General features: G+C 42.0%; 1 pseudogene; it reads right to left on the bottom strand.

The window, feature by feature from the left end:
- The window catches only part of LOC107695504 (peripheral plasma membrane protein CASK-like), a 249,522-nt pseudogene that overhangs the window by 77,200 nt on the left and 156,341 nt on the right, over positions 1 to 15,981 (bottom strand).

The following is a 15,981-nucleotide window of genomic DNA, read 5'->3' as shown; positions in this document are numbered from 1 at the left end:
TCTCTCTCTCTCTCTCTCTCTCTCTCTCTCTCTCTCTCTCTCTCTCTCAAACGATCGATCGATAATTAATTAAAATACATGCTATAATTCGTTAAAATTAATGTGGTCTTACCGCATTTCATCTCTGTGTATGATTTGAAGCGGGCAGAATGCTAGCGCTAATGTGCCGTAACTGACGTAATTTTTACCCATTCAGTGCAAAGAGCAATACTAGTTTTAACTTGTCTATAACTTGGCAAATGACCATGGAATAAGCAGGATAATCAGCGGCTAGCCGTGCGTTAAAGGATTTTAAATCCACTTCGCGGAGGCCTCGCTTCGCATCGGGCGGTTCTTTGCCTCCACATCGTGCATTTAAAATCCTTTAACGCACGGCTAGCCGTTGATTATCCCTTACATGACAGAGCTTTCCTTTCTATCAGAACCCAAAGATACTGAACCTAATCAAAGGAGTTCTCAAAGAAATGGTAAAATAATCCATAAGAGTGGCAGAAACACAACACACAAAAGAGCTGTTTGCCCTAGTGGTGGACAACAGAATAACAGTCAGGATGTTGACAGCAGTGTAGAACATACATTTCCGTCAATGTATGTTTTACACACAGTTCCCTTAATGTGACATGAACAACAGGACTACAACTGGCATTGAACACTGGCTGGGCAATGTATGAAATCTATACATTTATATAGAATCAAACTGCTTAAAACACAATATAAATCAAACTTGTCAAGTTAAAAATAATCAAGGTACATTTTCTAACCTGTCTTCGGAGTACAATGAAAATTATATTTAATTTTTAATTTATATTAATTTTCTTTTATATGCAATAATTTAATGATGCATAATACATGCAATAGACAGCATTATTTACATTTATTTTACTCAAACATTTTAATAAATGAAAAATTACTCCAGAGCACATTTTTTACTGATGATGCAAACAAATTATTGAATCTTTTGAATCAATTCACTAAAACTGACCATTTAATCTGATTCACAGAAACGATTTAAGGCTCATGAAACTACTCTAATGACACAGTCTGTGGGGAACTTAACAGCCTTTTAGAAAGCACATTAAAATAATTACAATATTCACAATGTTGCTTCATTTTACTGCTTTTTAATTTTACGGCAGAAAAATCACTGCACATATGCCACTCAGAAACTGTTTAACAAGCGTCACTTCATAACCCTACCCATAAATCTTAATCCTTAATTTACAAGTCAAATAGTCCTTAAAGCATAGGCAACTCATTTCAACGCAAACACATGGACCAATCAGCATGCATACACCTCAGGGGGGAAAAAAAGAGGAAATAATGCATTGCATGTCTAGGTAACTTGCTACTAAGTGCACCAAACAGGATCTGATGCCACAAACCTCTCACATTTTTGCAAATCCACTAATGAGTTCTTCCTTAGAAATGTTCATTGCATCAATCCATGATGGTTTTTCCTGGGGGACTAATAAAAAACTGTGCAACTCGACTCTTGGTAATTGTGTAAAGTCAGCCAGTTGGATTGAAACTGCAGCCATGCCATTTTTGTGTGTGAACGGACCACAGGAGGTCTGTGAGTGTGCTGACTGTGGTGGAGACTAATTCCAAGCTAATAATTATGCTGGGCCGTGACTCCAGCATATGTGGCCTCTCTCTATCACACCAGCACTGTCACTAACCTGAGTAAACAGCGATCCATCAAACAGAGTATCAGAGAGTCACCTGACGCTGAGTTCCACCAAGCAGCCTGATTGACACCTGAAGCATTTATAAAATGACATCCATCCCAGCCCCACAAAAACCAAAGCACAGGCCCCAAGCAAGGCTTTAGAGTCATTTACCACATGTCATACTTTGTCAAATATCTCAAACAAACATTCAAAATACTCAGTCAAGGACAGGAGCACAAATCAGTGATGGGGTAGGTAGGACATAAACGGCTATAGAGAGAAATGAATCAAGAAGTTAAACTGATGCTATTGCTGAGGAAGAAGGCAGAAGGAGCCCTTCTGCTTTACACCCAGCTATTTCTGTGCCCTCTTAAATAGAAGAGGAACGTGTCTTTCTGAAAGAGGAGTTTGAAGGTCCAAGTTAATGTCTTTCTGAATAACAGCCTGTTATCAAATGTATGGCAATCATTTGAAGCTTATTTCTAAATGATAGCCTGCACACTCAAACCCACACTGTGCGGAGAGCGCTGACACATTTTGACACATTCCAACACATCCAGTTAGTGTTTCTTCAACTAGTAGCATGTTTGGCCCTGTGGACTTTTAGAAAAAAAATGGCTTAAAATACACTTCTCACTGTTAACTAGTGTATTTAGTTGGTCTCCTAACAGTGTATATGCATGCATCCCAGGAGAATTTTGTAATTCCTATCACACATTATGTTTAGTAGTCTTCTGTGGTGGAAATGACACTTATGGAATCTTTGAAAAGTCTTATTTTATAGCTATCATTCATGAATCGCAAATATGCATATTTAAATACTATTTTATTTAACATTTTAGATTATTTGTAAATTACACAATTAAAATATTCAAATAAAACCATTCAGTTCCCAAGTAACATTAACCTTTTTTTCTCACATTACTTCAATCCTAACAATGCAGTAATGAGAATATTATATTAAAAGAAGAAAGAAAAAAAACCTATTCGTTTCAGTCAAAATCAACTCCTGGCACATATACGAGGCTGTAGTTGAAGAAAACGGCCATAAGGAGATGTTTACAGCACTGACGATTTCTTACTAACAAGCCCAGTCTGTGCATGCTGTGAGTTCACACACTGGCATGGATTTCACATGATGTCCAGAGACAAATCATGAAGAGGCTGTTAAAGTGACGTGATGTGAGGCCAAGTATGGTGACCCATACTCGGAATTAGTGCTCTGCATTTACCCATCCAAAGTGCACACACACAGTAGTGAACACACACACTGTGAACACACACCCAGAGCAGTGGGCAGCCATTTATGCTGCGGCGCCCGGGGAGCAGTTGGGGGTTCGGTGCCTTGCTCAAGGGCACCTCAGTCGTGGTATTGAAGGTGGGAGAGAGCGCTGTACATTCACTCCCCCCACCTACAATCCCTGCCGGTACGAGACTCGAACCCACAACCTTTGGGTTATGAGTCCGACTCTCTAACCATTAGGCCACGACTTCCCACAGCTCACACGCTCACCCATTGTTTTATAGAGAGAGAGAGAGAGAAAGCTGCAGTCGGCATGTGATTCAGAGGTGCTGATGGACGGCAGGGACTCACTGCGTTTCCCCGCCAAGCAGCATCTACACGCTCAGTGTGGCCTCCGCAGCTCACATGGCACCAAACGCAGCTGCTGACACACATTCAGTAAACACACACCTCCCATGATCTCTCAGTCTCTGATGAGCATCATGATAGGGAGGCAAACAGCAGCAGGTTGGAGGTGCTGAGGTACAGCTACAGTATTAAAAGACAAGATATTACATTTTAACACAGCCATTTACCTAGGTTCTGTCTCAAATTATGATTTGAAGGGCACAGGAGATCTAAAAATCAATACAGTATCTTTTTTTAAATGTTGTAATTATTAAAGAAATAATGAAAATCCATATTTCACATTTCTTTGTCGGGTGCCAGGCTTCAGAATAATTTCAGGGTGACATACAGTAAAGAGGTGGGCTGCTCAGTTCCAGTGATGTGTTGATGGCTGACTCAGCTCTGAGTAGACTCACAGGTTTTTTGAAGGTGCCAATTCTTGACTAGGGGAAGAAAAGGTTCCCCAGTCTCTAGAAATGGAGCTTCGCTCTCAAGGCCCTTGAAAAATAAATTCCATATCACATCAAATTAAAAAAGATTTAGATATACTGGATAGCTCAATACATGTTCCAAAATATATTGAGGGTTGTAATTATGGGCCAAAGTTTTATACTCAGAGGTTTGTTTAAAATCCCTAAACCCAACCATGAGCTAAGAAGTTTCTCTCAGCAAACACCGGTAATAACAACAAAATGAAGTCTATAGGACCGCAAGAGAATGATCAAAATGTACTGTAATAATTTAACATCAACGAGACAGAGGCTAAAATGAGAATATCCCATTAAAAACCAGTTAGGATGCGGGTACATATGGCCTAATCTTTAAGGCATAATAAATGGGATGATCACCAGCAGAGGCCTAGAAAGTGTTCCTTCCCTCACTGTCGTATCCTCTGGCTCTATCTCTCATTCTTTAGTGGCAGGTTGGCTGATTACAGCAGGCTGTTGAACAGCCTAATTGTCCTCTAAGTGTTGTAATAATTACAGCGCAAGTGAAGTGGCGTCCATCCCACTACTGGCACGGGTTAGAGATGCATGGCTTTAGTACCCTGTACTACAGATATATCAGCTTCAGTCCTGCACTTTTATGGTATAAATATAAATATACAGACACACTTGTGGAGGGAATGAGCATGATTTGAGAATGCTCCAAAGAGTATTTAGTGTTTCAACAGAAGAACATCTGACCTGCCCTAGAATGTGACACCAACCAGGATGTAAATGATGTATACATACAGGTTTTAACTTAAACCATAAACTACCTTGAAGAGATCTTTGCATAACAAGTCTGTGTATAGTCCTGTAAAACAAGGCTGCCCTCTCAGTACTCTTGAAAAAAATAAACAACTTTTTAAAAGTTGCTAAATCCTTCTGAAGAGAAAGAAAAAAAATATAGAATTTTGAGATCTTGGGAAAAAGAGGTTGAAACAAACCATACTGATCTGATATAGAGGAAAACAGTTCACCCAGGCTAACAACCTCTGCATCCGCAGCTTTCTGAGCAAATCATGTCATGATTTGGTGACTTTATACAAACGTTGCGAAGGAGCAAACATGAAAAGCAACGGAGGGTCTTTTAAATTATAATCGTGGATTTCCAACAGGCTGTTTGGAGGCTTTCCTCTCTGTAAATATCCTGAATGGAACCGCTTTGAAAAACATACACAAAAGGTACTCTGTTACTAACGTAACCTCGGTTCCCTAAGATACGGGAACGAGTACTGCGTCTGCTGAGACGCTATGGGAAAAAGCATTTTTTCTCCTGAACTGAAACCTTTTTTCAATCACGCAGTGAAACTGCACGGCCATTGGTTCGTGCAGTGTATAAAAAACGAACCAATGGCTCGGCAGCGGAGCTGGCTATATAAGCGGGCGTTCGCCACAGGATTCTCAGGTTACTTCAACTGAAGCGACGACTGAGTCGTGCGGCTACATAGCACGGCTAGCAATGCAGTACTCGTTCCCGTATCTTACGTTAGGTTACGTTAGTAACCGAGTACGTTCCCTGTCAATACTACACTCGTACTGCATCTGTTAAGACGCTATGGGAACACAGTACAATCACGTCGTGCTTAGGTAGAGGAATGACTATAAGTATCATAACTTCCGTAAGCAGCAATGCCCAAAGAGAAGTTAACAACAACCCAAGGCTAAGACGGGCTGAGCTTCTTGAGGTCACACCCAGCCTGGTTAATCGTTCCAGAGTACTCCTGCAACTTCGGCACCCAGGGGTCGAGAGCTGACAGGTGACAGGTGCCAGAGAGCTTGAGCGTGATATGGTCAAGGGCTCCCTGTCAGATCTGTTTGTGTAACGCAGCACGTGTCTCTTCAAGCGGAGAGGATCCTGGCCTGCAAGGCCGGGACTTCCAGGTTATAAATAAAACCTTGCGAATGTGGATGGCGAGGCCCAGTCGGCCGCCTCACAAATATCCGCAATGGACACATCGCTGGACCATGCCCAAGACGAGGCGATGCCTCTGGTAGAATGGGCCCGTACTCCAATGGGACATTGAAGGCCCAAGGAAGAGAACGCTAGCGTGATTGCATCTACTATCCATCTAGAGAGTCTTTGCTTTGGTGCGGTTTTGGTGCGGTTACCGAAGCTGACAGAGTTGTTCCGACGTCTATAAGGGGCGGAACACTCTATGTAAATTCTCAGAGCTCTGACGGGGCAGAGCAGAGATAACTCTCTGTCCTCTACAGAGGGAGGAAGCGCAGAGAGCGTAATGACCTGTGCTCTGAATGGAGTGGAGAGCACCTTTGGTATGTAACCATGCCTTGGTTTCAGGATGACCTTAGAGTCGTTAGGCCGAATTCCAGGCAGGCAGGGCTAATGGAGAGAGCCTGCAGGTCCCCAATTCGCTTTACTGATGCTAGTGCCAGAAGCAGAGCAGTCTTCAGCGACAGTGACCGAATGTCCTCTGAGGGGACATTGCTCCTTGATAACATGTCCGCACCTTGATTCAATTTGCCCGGTATATGTGCTGCTCTCAGTTAGCGCAGGTTGAGTTGAGCCCATTCCAGGAGGCACTCTACCAGAATGAAGAGACACTTCAAGGAGAGGCCTCCTTGGCGATTTATGTAGGACACCACAGACATGTTGTCCAACCGGATTAGCACATGGTGCCCTTTTAGGACTGGCAGGAAGAAATGACAGGCTTGACACACTGCTAGCATTTCCAGGCAGTTGATGTGGAAGCCTTTCTCCGCCTTCGACCAGTGGCCGAAAGTCGGTATGCCTTCGCACAGCGCTCCCCAACCTGTGTTGGAGGCATCTGTCGTGACAACTGTCCTTCTGCAAACCATTCCCATGGTCACGCCCTGTTTCATCCAGCGAGAGCTCTTCCAGGGGGTCAGGGCTGTTATACAGGCCTGATTCACCCTGACCTGCAGGCGTCCGCGACGCCACGCATGGGATGGAACCTGTGGTTTCAGCCAGCGCTGAAGGGGGCGCATACGAAGCAGACCCAACTGTAGCGCTGGCGATGCCCAGCATCGTCTGAAACGTTTTGAGAGGGTGAGTGGTACCAATCTCAAAGGAGGTCACCAGTCTCCGTATGGCCAGAGCCCGTTCCGGCGTGACTACAGCTCTCATTTGGGCTGAGTCGAAAATTGTTCCCAGGAACGATAATCGCTGGCTGGGGAACAACACGCTCTTGGCAAAATTGACCCTGAGTCCCAGGCACTCTAGGTGGCTGAGGAGGAGGGTCCTGTGTGATATTAGTTCTGCCTCCGACTGGGCCAGAACGAGCCAGTCGTCTGTAGTAACGGCTGTAGAAACCTGACTCGCTCTGAGCTGGAGGAACCGTTTCTACAGCTCCTTTTGCCAGCAGATTTATCACCTCTGCGCGCGGGACGTGAGCGTCCTTGCTTGGCACTAAGGTGGGGACCACGCCGCTGAAGAGAGACTGGAGCATCAAGGAAGGGGATCTTATCTGCATCCTTGATTTCCATTAAAGTCAGCCATAAATGGCGCTAGAGCACCACAAGGCTGGCCATTGATCTCCCGATCGCCTGAGCGGTGGTCTTGGTGGCGCGCAGAGCCAGGTCGGTTGTGCTCCTCAGCTCCCTGAGGGTCGCGGGGTCCATGCCAGACTCATCTGAGGATGCAAGGATCTTGGCCTGAAAGACCTGGAGGACCGCTCTCCAGCCGATAGCCGTGGGCGGGCAGAGGTGCGCGGTCACCGACTCATCCAGTGGAGGCAGCTTATCGTACCCCTTCTCTTCAGCACTGTCGATAGAAGTGAAGGCACATGAAGCAGAAGTACGGAGGCGGGTGGAGTAAGGAGCACGCCACGATCTGGTGAGCTCGTCGTAGACCTCCAGACGGCTGCGAGAGGGCTCCTCTGGTGGAGACCACTCTAAACCCAGCTCTTCAACCGCTTTTGAGAGGATACGGAGAAGTTCGGCATCCATCCCGTCTTTGGCGGTGCTGGGCGCGGACGATGGCAAGGGGGTGGGGTCGGTCACCGAGCCCAGCAGCTCCTCTGTGTCCGAGGCTGTTAATGACATGCTGTCATCAAGCAGCTCGTCCTCACTTCCCCCAAATGAGACCAGGTCGCTCGCGCCGGCAGAGGGACGCTGGTCAGACTGGGAGAAAAGGACAGGAGAACTATCTCTCTAGGGCGAGGGCGGGGCACGCGGGATCTGGGCCGACGTGAGCTCGCTCGCAGATGGTCGCTCAAGTCCTCTGCCCCGCTGTTTTTAACTCACAGGTCCCTTGGAGGAAAAAAATGGGAGGGCACGAGGGGCGTAGTCGCTCTGTGAAAAGAAAGCGATCCGCGAACGAAGAGAGGCGAGACTGAAGTTCTCACAGTGAGAACACTCAGTTCCCGTGAGCGCAGCTTCCGCATGGGATTTCCCCAAGCAGGAAACGCACTCGGTGTGGCCGTCATCGGCGTGCAGGGGAGACCCACACAAACCGCAGTAACGGTGCGGCATTTGCAACAAAGCCAAGCTCTTTTAGTAAGCTCTTTTAGAATCGCCAGATGGTGGCAGGGGAAATGGCCCGGAACTGCTGCGTCACTGAAGCACGGCGTGATTGTACTGTGTTCCCATAGCGTCTTAGCAGACGCAGTACGAGTGTAGTATCGACAGGGAACACCCTCTTTTCCAAAAATAGCATTAAATAAATTGCGAAGTTTAAACGAAAAGGTAGCAGTAACCTCAAAACAACCTCTTGTTGCAAAAGACACTGATGTACCTCTGCAGTGGTGGTGATGATGATGATAATGGTTATCACATTTAAAGTCCCCTTGTAGTCAAACATTTTATCCTTTAAAACTCATCTTTGATCATAAAAATGACATTTAAATTGGGGAAATATTAACAGTTGGCTAAACATCTACAGAAAAAATATAACTGTTACCGGATTAACCTGGCTGCCTTCTCACTAGACCCTCTGCTTTGCAGCACAGTTAATTATATGCTAAGGATAGGATCCCTTGACGCGATTGGTTATTGATTTTCGTGACGTAGCAAAACAAAGGCTGTTTCAAACCGCGTTTCTGTGACTGCCTTTGGGAAACTACAGTTTTAAGGAGAAAATACTCAGCAATGGTGTTGATAAATGGATTGGCACATGGTTTGTCTAAAACCATATTAAAAACAACACATAGACAAATAAACAACATAAAAAACTTGATTTTCACCACAGGGGGACTTTAACATTCAGCTGTTTGCGTGTGCTATGGTGGAGACTTTAGAACCACTCGCAGGGAAGACAATAAAAGAGCCCATCTCTCTGCCTCTTGGAGGCCACATTCCCTTCGATTCTGGACAGATTTCTTCTTTTTAGGACCACACTAAAGTTTCACTGTGGCCCTCTGGATGACTACATATTTGCTGGGAAAAAAAACAAAAAAAACAAAACAAAGAAAAAACATGAATGACAGGGTTACAGAACGGCCAGAATTCCTACAGAGAGAGTTGTTCAGCCACCACTCTCAAATGTGAGGTTTTTATCTATGATTCTGAAAGCTGGAGGATGAAAGACATTTCATTCAGTCCTGTAGTAGACGGAATAAGAATGACTCCAAAAGTCCAGGGCACTTGACAAAGATGTAACAAAGCTTGGTGTTTTGAGGGATGGATTTTCTTTTTCAAGGAATAAAGTACAAAAACAGATTTTTTTTATTTTCTAAATTGCAAGATTATAAATAATATCAACATAACATATATTGTTATATTACATTATAATATATATATTATATTATAAATGTATTCAAAAATATATTTTTTAAATACACTACAGTGTGAAATATTTAAAAATATTCTCTTTTTGAATACATTTATAATATACTATTATATTGCTATAATATATTCAAAAAGCCAAATGAAGAAAGTATGTATCATATGGAAGCTGAAGTGACCTTTAGCTATGAGCTTCAATTCAAACAGCTGAGTAGTCATTTAAAAAACAGACATGTGAATATATGTTTATGAGAAAAAAGTCACTCAAGTATGAAAATATTCAATGAGGACAAAGTCAGGCACATTTGTTGTTATTTTTGTGATGCCATAAGGAGACTTGTCAAGTAAGACTTCATCCTGAATCAACATCCTTATCAACATATAAAACAATCTGATTTCAAAATTAGTCTTGCTAGAATGAATTGCATTAGCCATGAATAAGCACTGTGCACGTAAATGCTTTTCAACATATTCATTCACACACTTAAGCACTGCTTTCATTTTAAGAAAACCTCAATCTGTCTTTCAGAAACTAAAACCACACTGAATATAATCTTTAGGCTCATTTCTGTCCATCAGGAACAGAGAATCTGTCTCATCTGAGCTAAGTGGCCTTTACGGGCTTTCCTTAGTGTTGTGCTTTACGGTAAGTGCTACAATGGTATGTGAAAGCATCCGTGCTTCAGTGTATCGATGTCCTAAGTGCGGCTATAATAAAAACACTGGTCTCGCACAAACAAAAAGTGTGCACGTTTATAGGCCCTAAACACAGAATGGGTTTTATAGAGTTTGGAGAGGATTTGTCACAGATGACTGGCAGCTGGCACGATGACCTTAAGGTGCTACAAATTATCAATCCCAGAAGAATGACTCCCATTCCCTCCCACTCCCGTGTTGTGTTTTTTTGGCCAGAATCGGTCAGTTACAGTAAAAAATATATATAATATAATAAAATACAGTACAAATCACAGCATGCCCACTTTAGTTTAATAAAAATCCAAAATGTCGTTTTTTGTTATTTTATTGAACTGAAAGCAGTGTGCATTGCACACACATTAAATTTCATGCAAATCATCCTTACGGAGTATTTTAAGAGCAAGTGAGCGCATCGGCGCCTCCATCTGTCCTGCAGTGAGCGAGCTGATGTTCAGCTTCCACACAGACACTTGAATAGCGCACATTTCTCTAGGTTAACATTAGATTGAGCGGCCATGTAAAGTTGTTACTACATACATCTTTCAGATGAAAAGCCATATTTGAGGTCGATGAATGATAGGTGGGCATTTGGGTGTACTTTGTACTTTGGATGTATTTGGATACTGTATTACCACATAGACCAGCCGTTAACGATCTGTCCGTCACGGACTGCGTACATCATTCACTTAACCAGCCACACCAAAGCAAACAGGAGGAGAGCATAAAGAGACAGGGCAACTAGAATTGATGTTAAAATTAAAATATACATTTCATAGTTTATTTATATAAAAGGTATATTTGTGTATAAAGTTGGGTATCATAGTGTTATTACGATTCCCGGTCCCACCCACTCCCGCTGACATTTTTTCCTGCCCCGTCCCAATCACGTGATTAATAGTGATTTTGTTTCCCACCCCGCAGGATTCCCGTGAACCGCGGGATTCCCGAAAAAATGTCAGCCTCTACTACAAACACAAAAGTAGCACAGATGACAGTGTAGTTTCCCCCAACTGATGTCTAGACGCCACAAAATGATCAGCTTTGGTATGTGCCAACAGTAGTACAGCATTTCATACAGATTTATGTATACAGGTGATACTACAAATATGCACAGATACCACAAAAGCCAGTGGCACTTCTTTGCTATTCACCACCTGTTATTCATTGTATAGTACAGGGGGAAAAAACAACAGCACCTCAACAAAACCCCACTCCCACAAAACCCCCATATACTGTATTATTAAGCAAAACGGAGCTGATACAGTGGGTATAGAAAGAATCACCCCCCTTTAAAAGAATCACATTTTGTTTCTTTACAGCCTAAAATGCATACGGACAGTTTTTGTTTTCAGAATCACTGAGTTGGAAAAAGGATCACCCCCCTCCTAAAAATGACTTGTAAACTCAATCAGTTGTGGCTAATCACCTTCTCAATGGCACACAAAGCCACCTTTCAACTGTGATTCTTTTCTATACCCACTGTACATTTACATTTCCTCAAGTCAGCAGAAATCTTTAAATGAAACTTTTTTTTTTTTTTTTAAATAAGAGTATTTGTCACAATGTTAGAGGCAAGGGTGGGTGTTCTTGTATATATGGTTTATGAGGACACACGCGTATAATGACATGGGTACTACAATGGTTTATGAGGACACTTCTTGTGTCCCTGTAAACCAAATGGCTTAAGAAACATACTAAATGGTGTTTTTTGAAATTGAAAAATTGCCAGTAGTTTTGTGTGAGGAATAGGTTTTAGGGTAAGGGGATAGAATATACAGTTTGTACAGTATAAAAACAATTACGCCTATGGAGAGTCCCCATAAACCACATAAGCAAGAGAGTGTGTGTGTGTGTGTGTGTGTGCGTGTGTGTGTGTGTGTGTGACTGCAAATAGGTTGTTTGCAATCACGTGATTCTGATGACGCGCGAAATGCAGCTGGAGGGCAGGAAGTGATTTTTCTCCATAGAAATCACTAACAAAACTCAAAATGCCTGTGTTTTGCATTGTTTATGGATGCTCAAATTGGCCAAACCGAGAAACCACAAGGAGCTTAGGCAGGCTATAATCGATTCAGAATTTAAATAAAAGTTGTTTTACGTGCTGCTAACAGGACCAACAGCCACATAAGTTACCCTGTACATGCAGCAAAGTTTCAGGAGTGACATATATCCCGCATCCCTCATATAAATACGGGATTCACTTTCGAAATAGCTTGTTTACAATCAGGGTTAGTTGCTTAGCCTATATCCACCGCCTCAATGGCAGGCAAGTATTTAAATTTTGTTTAAAAATCGCTCCTCTTCATAACATATGGATCATGTCCAACATATGTTGTGATTATAAATACCTTTGTAACATATGGATCACTTCCAACATATGTTGTGATTATAAATACCTTTGTATGATTGTAAAGCGCGTTGGGTGTACAGCAATACAATGAATGCGCTATATAAAAAAAGGCGTTTAGCACTGAGTGAATTCTGAATGCATGAGAGGTGGCAGCACAATCTATTTATATCTTTATTAATATATTAATATATTATTATATCTTATATTAGCCATTTGCGCACACGAGCATTATCCGGCTCCGCTCCGCAGACGCAGGTTTACAAGCCACTTTTTCCTGTGTTTTTCAACCAATTTCTTGACTTTTCCCCACTTATGAACAACACATTTTCGTACACGATAAAAGCTCCTTGTGGCATCCATAGACAACGCAAAACACAGGCATTTTGAGTTTCTGCTAGTGATTCCTACACTCTTAAAAATAAAGGTGCTTCAAAAGGTTCTTCAAGCGATGCCATAGAAGAACCATTTTTGGTTCCACAAAGAACCATTCAGTCAAAGGTTCTTTAAAGAACCATCTCTTTCTTACCTTTTTATAATCTGAAGAACTTTCTTTCACCAACAAAGAACCATTTGTGAAACAGAAAGATTCTTCAGATGTTAAAGGTTCTTTATGGAACCATTTAGACGAAAAGGTTCTTCTATGGCATCGTGAAGCACCTTTATTTTTAAGAGTGTATGGAGAAAAATCACTTCCTGCCCTCCAGCTGCATTTCGCAAATCATCAGTGACATCATGTGCAAACAACCTATAAAATACAAGGCAAAAGTTCATTGAGTTGATTCTATCCTGAGCTCAGAGAGGAAAAGACATTTGAAAGGTAATACAGAGACAAAAGTCAGAGTTACTGTAGCATTTTAATCATGGAGTCTCATGAGTTTTACAGTAGATTCTGAAATACCAGCATGAGTGTATTCTCTCACACATAGGAGGAAGACAGATGGGAGGTGGGCAGAGTGTTTGCCGAGACTGTGAAACTCAGGAGAGATGAGACAAGAGGTTTAGCAGTGGACTGAGATAACACAAAGCCCTGGGCAAAGATCTTTCTCACATGCACGTGTACTTAACATCCTACCCAAAGAAATTCTCTCTCTTCAGAGAATTCACACTGAAACTATGTTTCCATGCTTACACACACCCTCACTGAGGAAGTACAGTGAATCTGTCTGTCTCAAGGGAGACTTGTAGACTCCAACCTCAGTACTGTGCAGACAGAGTAATCTATCAGTCAGTCTTGTTAACTTACTAAGCTAGGATGGCCCACTACACTAGCTGTTTTTGCAAAAACTTTTTGTTGTTGTTCCAAAATCAGACTACATCTCACACATAAATAGCACAGACATTAAGAGGGCAAGGTTACTTCACTAACGCCATCTTGATTCAGTCTATTTATGTTTGTGTGCTACTCCTGTCCTTATTTAGACAAGCTTCTCATTGATCTGTTGCCAAAACAGGAAGTTGAAATGTGACAGGAAAATGTGAGTGAGAGGCAATCGTTTAGTCAAATCTAAATCAGTCAGTGCAATCTAAACAGAAGAGGATGACATTTTAGGGGGGGGGGAGACAGTCCTCAGGTATGACATCCTCTACACACAGCTGTTTTGAGTCGACTAGTGGGACTAGCACTAATACAGCATGGCACCAATTTCTCGAAAAAATAAATATAAAAAAAATTGCACAAAATGATATATTAAAAAAAGATGGCAAAGCTGAATTTTCAGCAGCCATTACTCCAGTCTTCAGTGTCATCAAATCATAAAAAAGAATAATCTGCATCATTATATCATTATCTGTTGTTTAAAAAAAAAAAAAAAACACATGTCCGGTCACGCAGATGCTTTGAGAAACATCTAGCTTAAGCTACACACACGCAGATCAAGACTCACACATTGAAAACACAAGTCTACTGCTATTAAAGCCTCCCTAAGCTGCCATTTAAGGTGAAATCTGTGATCACACAGAGCACACTACAAAAAGTCAGGTCTTCAAGGTTACTTTATCACACTGTAATGTACATTACTGTATGATCAGCAGGCCTATCCACAATCTCAGCAAAACACACATGCTGCCCACTCATGGCATTATGTATATATGTTACAGCCAAGTAGCACTTCTTCTATTTTCATATCAACAAACAGCTGTATTATTTACTGTAACCACAAATGTTTAGGAGGTGAGCTGATGGTGTAGACTGTTTATTTTGCATTAGAACATATAGGATTTCCTCTCCAAAGGTCCTGATTAGAGAGTGGTTGATTAAATCAACACAAACCCAGACATTCGGTTTGGTTCATTTCCAGCTGTATGTAATGAATTCAATGCTTATTCATGAGAAAACACTGAATATGTATTCTGAGCTCTGGAAAGGTCACAGATGATGAATTTTCTACACAATCATCACCTAAAGAGGAAAATGAGTGTTTTACCTTCTGCACTGAGGCCAGGGCTGGAGGTGAATTTGGCCACATCCACAATCTTCACGGCAAACTGTTGGCCCGTCTCCCTGTTTATGCATCTTCGTACCACACTAAACGGCCCCCTGGAAAGGAAACAAACAGGTACATTAGAGTCCTGCACATGTTGGGTTTTTCAGTGGCTAATGCTGAAATCGATAAAGACAGGATGAACAATGGCCCATATAATGCGGACATATGTTGCTATTTAATGATGGTAAATGAGATGTACAAATCTTTAAATTGTTGACAAACATTTATTTTATACATTTACTCAAAATTAAAAATGAAATAAAACAGGTAGCATGTTTAGGGATCATAACAATGATGATGATCCCTAAAAAGTTACAATTTTGGTTGAGTATTTAGTCTGATTTATCAGTTAATGACTGGTGATCATATCTTTTATACAGAGGCCAGCAGCAATAAACAACCTAGTCTACGAGTGGGCAAACAACTATAATTGTCAGTAAAAATCCAGATCTTTCCCAACAGAACAAAAATCATAATCCAACATAACACGCATGCCTTGACCTCCACACTGATAGTGATTTGTAGCAGGTAAAAGTACCCAAAATTCATTTATACAATTATTACAACTGACCATACATGATAACCACAAGTTGAGTAACAGCGGCTAAAGTAAAAAGCCTGGCCTCTTTCTAGGTATGAAGGAATGCTCACATCAGCAATGAGATTGATGGGACTGTTCTGTGAGGACTGAGTGTTTAAGGAACAGTGGGGAGTTAAAGAGGCTGGCTTTCTGTGAAGAACTGTGATCTGGTTTCCCAAAGCCTTTAACACTTCTCAGCATGAGCTGAACCCTTTTCTGTGTGAACATGAGTGTTTCTGCAGGCCTGAAGAAAGATGGCAGCAGAGAGACCTCTGGAGCAAGCTTTGCTTGTTTGTGTGCAATGGGTTGATGTCAACAGGTCTGTTTTTGTTTCTTTCCTATAGGTTAAGACGATGTACAGACAGATGGTCAGTCATTTCT

The sequence above is a fragment of the Sinocyclocheilus anshuiensis genome, unplaced genomic scaffold (genome assembly GCF_001515605.1).
Source record: "Sinocyclocheilus anshuiensis isolate Anshui unplaced genomic scaffold, SAMN03320099.WGS_v1.1 scaffold562, whole genome shotgun sequence".
Taxonomy (NCBI): domain Eukaryota; kingdom Metazoa; phylum Chordata; class Actinopteri; order Cypriniformes; family Cyprinidae; genus Sinocyclocheilus; species Sinocyclocheilus anshuiensis.
This window is presented reverse-complemented; position numbering and strand designations above follow the sequence as displayed.